This window comes from Neophocaena asiaeorientalis, unplaced genomic scaffold (genome assembly GCF_003031525.2).
Source record: "Neophocaena asiaeorientalis asiaeorientalis breed wild unplaced genomic scaffold, Neophocaena_asiaeorientalis_V1.1 scaffold359, whole genome shotgun sequence".
Lineage (NCBI taxonomy): Eukaryota > Metazoa > Chordata > Mammalia > Artiodactyla > Phocoenidae > Neophocaena > Neophocaena asiaeorientalis.
The window spans coordinates 1254445-1267520 of NW_020174137.1; positions in this window are offsets into that span (position 1 = coordinate 1254445).

Sequence of the window (13076 nt, forward strand, 5' to 3'; positions counted from 1 at the left end):
TTCTGATTTCCTTGACTAGGACTTCCTAAACTATGTTGAATAAAAGTGATGAGAGTGGACATCCTTGTCATGTTCTTGATCTTAGAGGAAGTACTTTCAGCTTTTTCACCATTGAGTATGATGTTTGCTGTGGGTTTGTCTTATATAGCCTTTATAATGTTGAGGTAGTTTCACTCTATAGCCACGTTCTGGAGAGTTTTTATCATAAATGGGTGTTGAATTTTGTCCATAGTTTTTTCTGCATCTATTGAGATGATCATATGGTTTTTATTTTTCAGTTTGTTAATGTGGTGTATCACATTGATCGATTTGCATATATTGAAGAACCGCTGCATCCCTGGATAAATCCCACTTGATCATGGTGTATGATCCTTTTAATGTATTGTTGGATTTGGTTTGCCAGCATTTTGTTGAGGAATTTTATGTCTATGTTTATCAGTGATATTGGACTGTAATTTTCTTTTTTGTGGTATCTTTGTCTGGTTTTGGTATCAAAGCTATGGTGGCTTCATAGAATGAGCTTGAGAGTGTTCCTTCCTCTGCAGTTTTTTAGAAGAGTTTCAGAAGGGTAAGTTTAACTCTTCTCTAAATGTTTGATAGAATTCACCTGTAAAGCCATCTGGTCCTGAACTTTTGTTTGTTGGAGTCTTTTAATCAAAGTTTCAATTTCAGTACTTGTGATTTGTCTGTTCATATTTTGTATTTCTTCCTGGTTCAGTCTTGGGAGATTATACCTTTCTAAGAATTTTTCGATTTCTTCTAGGTTGTCCATTTTATTGGTATATAGTTGCTTCTAGTAGTCTCTTATGATCCCTTGTATTTCTGTGGTGTCTGTTATAACTTCTCCTTTTTCATTTCTAATTTTATTGATTTGAACCCTCTACCTTTTATCTTGATGTGTCTGGATAATGGTTTATCAGTTTTGTTTATCTTCTCAAAGAACCAACTTTTAGTTTCGTTGATCTTTGCTTTTGTTTTCTTTATTTCTATTTCATTTATATCTGCTCTGATTTTTATTATTTCTTTCCTTCTACTAACTTTGGGTTTTGTTTGTTTTTCTTTTTCTGATTGCTTTAGGTGTAAGGTTAGGTTGTTTATTTGTGATTTTTCTTGTTTCTTGAGGTAGGATTGTATTGCTATAAACTTCCCTCTTAGAACTGCTTTTTCTGCATCCCACAGGTTTTGGGTCATTATGTTTTCATCGCCAGTTGTTTCTAAATATTTTTTGATTTCCTCTTTGATTTCTTCAGTGATCCATTGGTTGCTTAGTAGTGTATTCTGTAGCTCCATGTGTTTGTGTTTTTGGCCTTCTTTTTTTCTTGTAGTTGATTTCCAATCTAATAGTGTTGTGGTCATAAAAGATGCTTGATATGATTTCAGTTTTCTTAAATTTATCGAGGATTGCTTTATGGCTCCGCATGTGAACTATCCTGGAGAATGTTCCATGTGCCTTTGAGAAGAATGTGTATTCTGCTGGTTTTGGATGGAATGCTCTTTTAATATCAGTTAAATCCATCTGTTCTAATGTGTCACTTAAGGCCTGTGTTTCCTCAATGATTTTGTCTAGATGATCTGTCCATTGATAAAAGTGGGGTGTTAAATCCCTCACTATTCTTGTGTTACTGTTGATTTCTCCTTTTATGGCTGTTAATATTTGCCTTAAATATTGAGGTGCCTCTATGTTGGGTGCATATATATTTACAGTTGTTATATCATCTTCTTGAATTGATCACCTGATCATTATGTAGTACCCTTCTTTGTCTCTTTCTACAGTCTTGACTTTAAGGTCTATTTTTTATGATATGAGTATTGTTACTCCAGCTTTCTTTTTATTTCCATTTGCATGGAATATCTTTTTCTATCCCCTTTCAGTCTGTAAGTGTCCTTAGATCTGAAGTGGGTATTTTGTAGACAGCATGTATATGGGTCCTATTTTTAATCCATTCAGCCATTCTATGTCTTTTGGTGGGAGCATTTAATCCATTTACTTTTTTTTTCTTTTTGCGGTACGCAGGCCTCTCACTGTTGTGACCTCTCTCATTGCAGAGCCCAGGCTCCGGACACACAGGCTCAGTGGCCATGGCTCACAGGCCCAGCCGCTCCACGGCATGTGGGATCTTCCCAGACCAGGGCACAAACCCGTGTCCCCTGCATCGGCAGGCGGACTCTCAACCACTGCGCCACCAGGGAAGCCTAATCCATTTACTTTTAAGGTAACTATCAATATGTATTGTTCTTATTGCTATTAATAGTTTTGGATTGGTTTTTGTAGGTTTCTTTCTTCTCTTCCTCTTTTGTTCTCTTGTGATTTGATGACTAAATTTAGTGTTGTGTTTGGATTCCTTTTTTATTTTTGTGTCTGTATCTATTGTCGATTTTCAGTTTGCGGTTGCCTTGAGGCTTTGTCATAGCAGTTTATGTATATACAAGATTGTCTTAAGTTGCTGTTCTTTTAATTTCAAATGCATTTCCTGTACCCTGCATTTGTACTCTCTTCTCACGATTACTGTTTTTGATATCATATTTGTGTGTGGATGATTGCATACCTTTATTGTATGTTTGCCTTAACCAGTGAGCTTTCCCATTCATAATTTTCGTGTTTCCAGTTGTGGCCTTTTATTCTTCCCACCTAGAGACGTTCCTTTAGCATTTGTTGCAGAGTTGTTCTGGTGGTGCTGAATTCTCTTAGTTTTTGCTTGTCTGTAAAAGTTTTGATTTCTCCGTTGAATCTGAATGAGAGCCTTGCTGCATAAAATATTCTCGTTGTAGGTTTTTCCCTTTCATCACTTTAAATATATCTTGCTCCTCCCTTCTGGCCTGCAGAGTTTTTGCTGAGAAGTCAGCTGATAACTTTACAGGAATTCCCTTGTATGTTATTTGTTGCTTTTCCCATGTTGCTTTTAATATTTTTCCTTTGTCTTTAATTTTTGTCAATTTGGTTACTGTGTGTCTCATTGTGTTCCTCCCTAGATCTATCCTGCCTGGGACTATCTGTGCTTTCTGGACTTGGGTGACTGTTTCCTTTTCTATGTTAGGGACATTTTCAGCTATTATCTCTTCATATATTTTCTCAGGTCCTTTCTCTCTCTCTTCTCCTTCTGGGAGCCCTGTAATGTGAATGTTGGTGCATTTAATGTTTTCCCAGTGGTCTGTTAGACTGTCCTCACTTTTTTTACATTTTTTTTCTTTATTCTGTTCAGTGGAAGTGATTTCTCCACTATTCTGTATTCCAGCTCACTTATCTGTTCTTATGCCTCAGTTATTCTGCTGTTTATCTGTTCTTATGCCTCAGTTATTCTGCTGTTTGTTCCTTCTAGTGTATTTTTCATTTCAGTTATTGTATTCATTCATCTCTGTTTGTTGTTTAGTTCCTCTAGGTCTTTATTAAACATTTATTGTGTCTCCTCGATCTGTGCCTTCATTGTTTTTTTGAGATTTTGGATCGTCTTTACTATCATTACTCTGAATTATTTTTCAGGTAGATTGCCTATCTCCACTTCACTTAGTTGTTCTTCAGGGGCTTTACCTTGTTTCTTCATCTGGGACATATTCCTCTGCTGTTTCCTTTTGTCTGACTTTCTGCGATTGTGCTTTCCGTTCCACAGGATGCTGGGTTATAGTTCTTCTTGCTTCTGCTCTCTGCCCCCTGGTGGGTGAGGCTGTTTAAGAGGCTTGTGCTGTCTTCCTGCTGGGAGGGACTGGTGCCTGCCCTCTGGCGGGCAGGGCCATGTCAAGCGGTGTGTTTAGTGGGCAGCTCTGTGCTCAGCAAGACTTTAAGCAGCCTGTCTGCTGATGGGTGGTGCTGTTTTCCTGCCCTGTTGGTTGTTTGGCCTGAGGTTTCCCAGCACAGGAACCTACAGGCTGTTGGGTTTGGCCAGGCCTTCTTGAGAAAATGGTAACCTCCAGGAGGGGTCACACTAATGAATACTCTGCACAAATACTACTGCCATCGTCTTTGTCCCTGCAGTGAGCCATAGCTGCACCCCACCTCTGCAGGAGTCCCTCTAATACTAGCTGGTAGGTCTGGCCCAGGCTCTTATGAGGTCACTGCTTTTTCTCCATGGGTGCTGGTGTGCATGAGACCTTGTGTGCACCCTTCAAGAGTAGAGTTTCTATTTTCCTTAGTCCTGTGGAATTCCAGCAATCAAACTCAGCTGGCTTTCAAAGCCAGATTCTCTGGGGGCACTTCCTTCCGTTGACAGACCCCCAGGCCAGGTGGGACTCAGAACTTCACTGTGGGAGAACGTCTGTGGTATAATTATTTTCCAGTGAGTGGGTCACCCACCCGGTGGGTTTGGATTTGATTTTATGGTGTTTGCGCCCCTTCTCCTGTCTTGATGTGGCTTCTTCTTTGTTTTTGGATGTAGGATATCTTTTTTGGTAGGTTCCAGCATATTTTTTGTTGATGGTTGTTCAGCAGTTAGCTGTTATTTTGGTATTTTCATAAGAAGAGTTGAGCTCACATCCTCCTACTCCACCATCTTGTCTCCATCCTTAGAACAACTGTTATGGATTCAGGTGCAACAGATTCCAACAGATCCAATATTTTCATCCCACTCCCTGCCTTACCTCACTATTCAGCTCCCCATACCTTGATCTCTAGGTCATGAGGTCAAACATTCTGTTAGGGAATAGCAGAAAAACACACTTTATCAATGTTAGAAAAAGATGGTCTGGGCAGACATCCCTCTGGGATGATAAGGTCCTCCTCCTAAGGCACAGGAGTTTGGAATACAACCTGATTTCAAAAACCTAGATTTCAGCACTCACTCTGACTTGAGTCAGCACTTCTATCTAGGCTATACTATGAAAATCCATTAGTGGGGTCTTTGTGTTTTACCATAGTGCCAATATTCATTTTCAGGCAGGTTCCTTTTTCTACTTAGCTGATTGTTCCATCTCTCATTCTGGTTTATTTTGTATCTAATTTCTTAAAATGTCAATATTTGCATGATGTTCTCTTGATGCTTGCTGGAATATATAAGTTGTCCTGTTAAATTTATTTGATCATTTGAGATTTAAATACATAAAATCAACCATTTATTTTGAACAGAAACTACTTTAGGAAAATAGGGCATTTTATAAAATATTTGGTTTTTACAGTAATTATATATTTGAAAGATGTTTTACACTCAGAAAGTTCACCTTCTATAAACTGTCATATTTTCTCATAAAACTAGTAGTTTTTCAATGTTAGTGACTCCTTAGAAAAGGAAGGTTGTGCTTGCCTAATTTTGGTTTATAATAGTTAAATATGAGATTTGTGTAGTTTGAATACTTCAAACTTAAATGGAAATAATCTTTATAGTAATTTAGCTTTATTATTATTTGCTTTATTTATTATTACTAAGATCAGAAGGACTGAGAGAAGTGAGGTGGCAGTTGGAACCACAGAAGTGTCTCAGTCTCAGTTTTCTGGGCTTGCTGTGAGTGCTCACTAAAAGAACAGGGCTTAGCAGGATTTGTTCTTCATTCAGGATGATTCTTAGTGGAAGAATAATACTTGGGATCATAGACGTCTAGTGGGATCTAAATCTTATTAATTTCAGAGACAAGGAAAGCTGTGTCTCAAAGGACCCTGCAACCTAAACTTAACCCTCTGAGTTATGGGATGTCAGCTAATTGCTACCGGTGTGTCTGTCCTTGACTTTGCAACTGTCCTGCTTTTTCACTGAAGGATGGTTTGCACATTAACCCATTATCAGTTTTTTTAATGTAATCTTAGCTGCACCAATTGTACCAAAAATTCCTCAGAGGTTCTGACTTGTGGATGGTGCTCAATCATAGTTTCCAGTTCTGGTACAGAGCTAGGAACTACTTGTGTATTTGGTTGCATAGGCAATAAAATATAGTGAATACTTAGCACAAATTCTAGAATTTGACCACCTCCATTTGAATTCATGTTCTGCCAGTTATTTAGCCTTGTGGACTTGGGAACATTGTTAAACCTCTCTAAGGCTTTGTTTTCTATGTTTTTGAAATATAATAGAGTAAATGAATCTATTTACATATACATGGATGTGTATATCTATATCAGAGCCTAACACATCCTAGCACATAGTAAATGTTATACATTTACTATTTTTATCATTCCCACTGAAATTTGAGTTAATGTGGACCTCCACACTTTCAGATCCAACATGCAAGAAGAACTTGGAATAAATACAGCACACATACACTCTCACCATCTATGCATATCATATTCAGACTACAGAAAACCAGAGACAAGGAAAATCTTGAAGGCAACCAAGGAGTAACAAAATATCTTAATTAGAGGGAAACAAGGAAGAAATGTAACAAATAGAAAACAGTTACAAGATGATAGATATCAATCTTAGTAAGAAATGTAAATGTGAATAATCTAAATGCAGCCATTAAAAAATAGAAATTCTAGGGCTGGATATGCAGTTTCTTGACAGAAAATTAAAAACCAGTTAAAAACTTAAAAGTAAATCCTGGGCATATACCTGGAGAAAGCCATAATTCAAAAAGATATATGCACTCCAGTGTTCATTTCAGCACTATTTACAATAGCCAGGAGATGAAACAACCTAAATGTCCATCAACAGAAGACTGGATAAAGAAGATGTGGTACACATATACAATGGGATATTACTCAGCCATAAAAAGGAATGAAATTATGCAATTTGCAGAGATGTGGATGGACGTAGAGACTGTCATAGAGTGAAGTAAGTCAGAGAAAAACAAATACCATATAGTATCACTTGTACATGGAATCTAGAAAAATGATACAGATGAACTTATTTGTAAAGCAGAAACAGAGACACAGGTGTAGAGAATGGACTTATGGAGACTGGGGTGCAAGGTGGGGTTGGATGAATTGGGAGATTGGGATTGACATATATACACTAATATGTATAAAATAGATAACTAATGAGAACCTGCTGTATAGCACAGGGAACTCTACTAGGTGGTGACCTAAATGGGAAGAAAATCCAAAAGAGAGGGGATATATGTATATGCATAGCTGATTCATTTTTCTGTGCAGCAGAAACTAACAACATTGTAAAGCAACTATACTCCAATAAAAATTAGTAATAAAGAAAGTAAAGGGATTGATAAAAATACACCATGCTAATACTAATCAAAACAGGAGAATATGCTTTAGTTGTTACCTTATCCAGAACTCAACACATACCCTTCCTTCCTGCTATGTGAGGGGAAAGGCTGATGTATCTGGTATAATCTTTGAAGTTACTCTCATTTTCTTTTTAAAAATAACATTATCAGGATTACTCAGAGTTGGTTATCTGATCTGCTTCTGAGAAATTCCCACATTATCCTTAACTCATTTTTTCTTCAGCTTAAAATTTCTGCCTCCCTGAAGTCTGATTTAACCATGTTCCATATGCAAACTAGCTACGAGTTTTAATAACCGTGATCTCAATGAGAGTTAACAGTGTGACATGGCTTTCAAAAGACAGCTAATGCATTATACATTTTATTCAAAGAAATATAGTATTCAGAATAAAGAAGGAAATAGTTTTACTATTTTATGCGTTAATCATACATCATCTGGAATATCATTTTTGTTCTTTGCATCACTTTTAAGAGGACATTGATAATGCATAAATATGTCCTGAGATGGGTGACTGAGATTTTGAAGCCATTTCAAATAAGGAAATTTTGAGCAATTAGAAACTAAGACATTTTAGGGAAGAAGTATTAAATGGCTAAATAAAATTTGATGGACTGGCATTCTGGAAAAGCAATTATACTCAGTTGGATATAATAAGGGAGGAGACTTCATCTTAGGATAAGGAGAAACTTCCTCATAAATATAACTGCCCAGCTTTAGAATGGACTGTGTTTTTAGATAATCATGAGCAACCTGTCATTGGAAGCATCCAAACAAAGAATGGATGCCAGTATGCCTGGGATGTTGCTATACTGGTCTATTTGTAGCATTGTAGAAGTTGAGTTCAATGAGCTCAAAGGTCTCTGCTAGCTCAGATGCTCTGTGGTTCTATTTTAAAAGCCTTTGAAGCTTTGCTATTTATCAGCCAATGAAATTAGTTCTTGTTAGCCTGGAAGTATTTAAATCTTTTTTCTTTAGAGTCATTTATATGTGTGTGTGTATGTGTGTGTGTGTGTGTGTGTGTGTATGTGTATACATACAACTTAAGACAAATTTCTCCTTTCTTCACAAGCCAAATCTTTTAAAATCCAACAGTAACCATTCAAGGTAATGTGTGAATGTGTGTGTGTATGAATGAGATATCATGATATCTTGAAGACAGTCTATGAAAGTTGTCCACCACCCAGTGATAAATGTGGTTGATAACTACATTTTTTTAATGTTCTTTGGAAAATATAAACACAGTTGAGGTTATATTATAAATGAAATTTTATATTATGTCATTCCCTTTATCAATAAAAAATCTAGGTACTGTAGCAGTGAGTTTGAGCATAACTTTTGGAAACCATAAGCTTGTTACCTGGCTCAGCCATTAGTTGAAAGAACTTGGTCAAATTACCTAACTTGTTTTTTCCTGGGATCTAAAATAAAGAAAGTAAAACTGAGATAATAGTATTGTTATTAGGATCAAATGTCATATAGTGCATATCAAACTACTATGATGTCACTCAGTATATAATAGACTCAGACTAAATAATAATATAACATAAGCCCTTTCCTTATCCTATCATTTAAAATTTAATTTTAATGTCTGCATAATATTTTATTCTATGAATTAAGCATGATTTATTTCCATCTTTCTCAAACCTTTTTTTACTGGTGAATTGCACAAGGTAGAGAAGAGTAAAATTATGTTTCTTAAGAGTTTCTATTACAACAAAAAACAGCCTCTTATTGAAATTTCTCATGTTTTCTTAGTATAATATTTTCTGATCACATTTGAATTTTTACTTCATGATGCAGTGCTTGTTTTAACAGAAATATGTGATTTTCCCAAAACTTTTAAATTAAATTCATTTTTAAAAGATGAACCTTGTTTATTCAGTAATATTCCATGTTAATAATCTTATTTGGTAACTTGTAAAGTGTAAGTTTAAGATCTCACTAGTGTGGGTGACTTTAAGATAGTTCTTTTTATGCTAAAGTGATCCTATAGGGGTAGTATACAAAGAATATTTAATCAAGAGTGGTCATTAATGTTAACATTTTTTTAATCAGAGAAGGAGGCCTTATACATTTTTCTTTGTAAAACGTGTAATGCATTTTATAACTAGATGTTTATAAGTGAGCTCTATAGTTTTGGGACAAATCATTTTTATCATGATATATTTTTATTTAAAATACGTATGGATTAAATTTGCAAGTAATTTATTTAGAATACTTATATTTTCAGTTATGTTTTCTTTATAAAATTCTGCTATCAGGGTTTGATTCTTTACCAGGTTAACTGGGGATTTCCTATATAGCACATATATCTGTATTTAATGTTTATATATCTTGGAGTTATATGTTACTTGGATTTACAATATAAACATACTCATCTCTGAAACCTTATGCAATATTATTTTATATACTAAATATTATATACTGAAACTATACTTGATACCAAATATATTGGAAGATAAATATCAAATGCACACTTTTCTTCTATTTGTGCATGGCTGTTCATAGTTGTTTTTTCATGTTTTTTACTTATTTTGACAATTTTGGTAATATATACTAATTTCAATGGAATTTTTATTACTATAGAGTCTTCCATAATTTCTCTGAAATTCTGTATCTATATATTTATTTTATTGATTTAATTACATAATTATATTCTTCATATTTTCCATTAACCTATTTTTCCCTTGATAATCAATTCTATTTGTTTTCTTATTTTAGGAAACTTCATTACTTCCATTTGTTCTGTTACCTCTAAAAATGTTCTCTCCATTTTTTAGTTAAACGGACAGATATTTTTCTCTTGCTCTAGTAATTGAGGTCTCATATTTTTATATATATTTAAACAACCTCCAAGAAAAAGGAAAAAAAATCTCACTAATATCCAAGTAGCTATATTTCTATGGTAGCAACTTTATTCAAATTTTGAAAGTCAATTTGTAACAAAGATTCTATTTGTTATTTCTCTCTTTGTTCCTGTTGCACTTTGTCTTTACTTCAGGCAGTCTCCTCTATTTCTATATTGAGAAATAATTGACATAAAACTTTATATTAGTTTCATACAGGCAACCTCATTTTATCGGGCTTCAGCTTTATTGTCCTTTGCAGATATTGCATTTTTTTTTACACATTGAAAGTTTCTGGCACTTTGCACCAAGCAAGTCTATTGGTGCCATTTTTCCAACAGCATTTGCTCATTTTATGTCTCTGAGTCACATTTTGGTAATTCTCATGGTATTTCAATCTTTTTCATTAATATTATATTTGTTATGGTGACGTGATCAGTGATCTTTGATGTTACTGTTGCAAAAAGATTGAAATTCACTGAAGGCTCAGATGATGGTTAGTATTTTTTAGCAAGAAAGTATTTCTAAATTAAGGTCCATACATTTTTCAGATATAATGCTATTGCATACATAATAGACAATAATGTATACATAACTTTTATATGCAAAAATTTGTGTGACTCACTTTACTGTGATACTTGCTTAATTGTGGTGGTCTAGAACCAACCCTCAATATCTCCGAGATATACTGTGTACAACATAATGGTTCAATATCTGTATATATTGTGAAATGGTCACCACAAGTCTATTAACATTTGTTATAGTTACAAATTCTTCTGTTGAGAACTTTTAAGATTTATTCTCTTAGCAACTTTCAAATATGCAATATAGTATTATTAGCTACAGTCATTGTGCAGTATGTTACATCCCCAAGACTTATTTACTTTATAATTGGAAGTTGGTACCTTTTGCTCACACCCAGCAACCCCCAGCCCCCCACCTCTGGCAACCACCAATTCGTCCTCTGTATCTATGGCTCAGTTCTTTGTGTTTTGTTCTTTTTCTTAGACTTCACATATAAGATTGTATGGTACTTGTCTCTGTCTGACTTGTTTCACTTAGCATAATGGCCATCCATATTGTTGCAGAAGGCAAGATTTCCTTTTTCATTTTAGCTGAATAATGTTCCTCTGTGTGTGTGTGTGTGTGTGTACCCACACACCACATTGTCTTTATCCATTCATCTGTTGATGGACACAGGTTGCTTCCATGTCTTAGCTGTTGTAAATAATGCTGCAGTGAACATAGGGGTGCACATAATTTTTGAGTTAATGTTTTTGTTTTCTTCTAATAAATACCTACAAGTGGAATTGCTGGATGGTAGTTCTATTTTTAATTTTTAAGGAACCTCCATGCCATTTGTACAGATGCTGCACCAATTTACATCCCACGAACAGTGCAGAAGGGTTTCATTACTCCACATTCTTTCCAATTGTGTTATTTCTTGTGTTTTTGATAATAACCATCCTAACAGGTGTGAGGTGATATCTCATTGTGGTTTTGATTTGCATTTCCTGATGATTAGTGACACTGAGCACCTTTTCTTGTACCTCTTGGACATATGTATGTCTTTCTTTGGATAAATGTCTATTCGGATCATCTGCACATTTTTTAATCAGACTTTTTTTTTTACTATTGAGTTGTATTAGTTCTTTATATTTGGATATTAACCCCATATTTAATATGGTTTGAAAATATTTTCTCCCATTTGGTAGATTGCCCTTTCATTTCATAGATGATTTCCTTTGCTGCACAGAAGCTTTTTAGTTTGCTGTATTCCCATTTGTTCGTTTTTGCTTTAGTTGCCTATTCTTTCGATGTTGAATCTAAGACATTATCACCAACACCAATGTCAAAGAGCTTACCACTTATGTTTTCTTCTAGAATTTTTATGGTTTCAGATCTTACATTCAATCTTTAATCTATTTTGAGTTAATTTTTGTGTATGCTATAAGATTGTTGTTCAGTTTCATTCTTTTGCATGTGGCTGTCCACTTTTCCCAACACAATTTATTGAAGACACTGTCTTTCATCATTGTATATTTTTGGCTCCTTTTTTGTAGATTAATTGATTATTTATGTGTGGTTTTATTTCTGTGCTCTCTATTCTGTTGTATTAATCTATGTTTCTGTTTTTAAGACAATATCATACTGTTTTGATTACTACAGCTTTGTAATATAGTTTGAAATGAGGGACCACGATGCTTCTAGTTTTGTTCCTTTTAACATCAGTTTGGCTATCTGGAGTATTTTGTGATTCCATAAAAATTTTAGGATTGTTTGTTCAATTTCTGTGAAAAAAAGTCATCTGGCATTTTGATAGAAATTTCAATGAATTTGTAATTGCTTTGGATAGTATGGGCTTTTTAACAATATTAATCTTTCCAGTGCATGAGGACAAATATCTTTTAATACATTTATGTTTTAGTACATTTTTCATCAGTGTTTTATCATTTTCAGTGTACTGATCTTTCACCTTAGTGAAATTTATTCCTCAGTATTTTATTGTTGTTGATAGTTCCTTGTTATATATGGCAACACAACCTTTTTGCAAATAGTGACAGTTTTCCTTCTACCTTCCAATTTTAATAATTTTACTTCTTTTTCTCACCTAATTGCTCTTGGTAGGACTTCTAATACTATGTTGAATGAAAGTGGTGAGAATGGACATCCTTGTCCTGGTCTTAGAAGAACTGCTTTTAGAATTTCATAATTGAGTTGATGTTAGCTGCGGGCTTGTCATATATGGCCTCTATTCTGTTGAAGTATGCTTTCCTTCTATACCCACTTTGTTGAGAATTTTTATCATGAATGGACTTGGATTTTATCAAATGCTTTTTAAGTATCTATTGAAATGATATGATTTTTATCCTTCATTTTGTTAATGTAATATATCACATCGATCTGTGGATATTGAACTTTCATTGCATTCCTGGAATAAATCTCATTAGATTATGCTATATGATCCTTTTAACGGTGTTGAATTTGATTTGCTAATATTCTGTTGTGGATTTTTGCATGGGTGTTCATCTGGGACTTTTGCCAGTAATTTGCTATTCTTGTGGCATCCTTATCTGGTTTTGGTATCAGAGTAATGCTGGTCTTGTAAAATGAATGTGGAAAAGCAC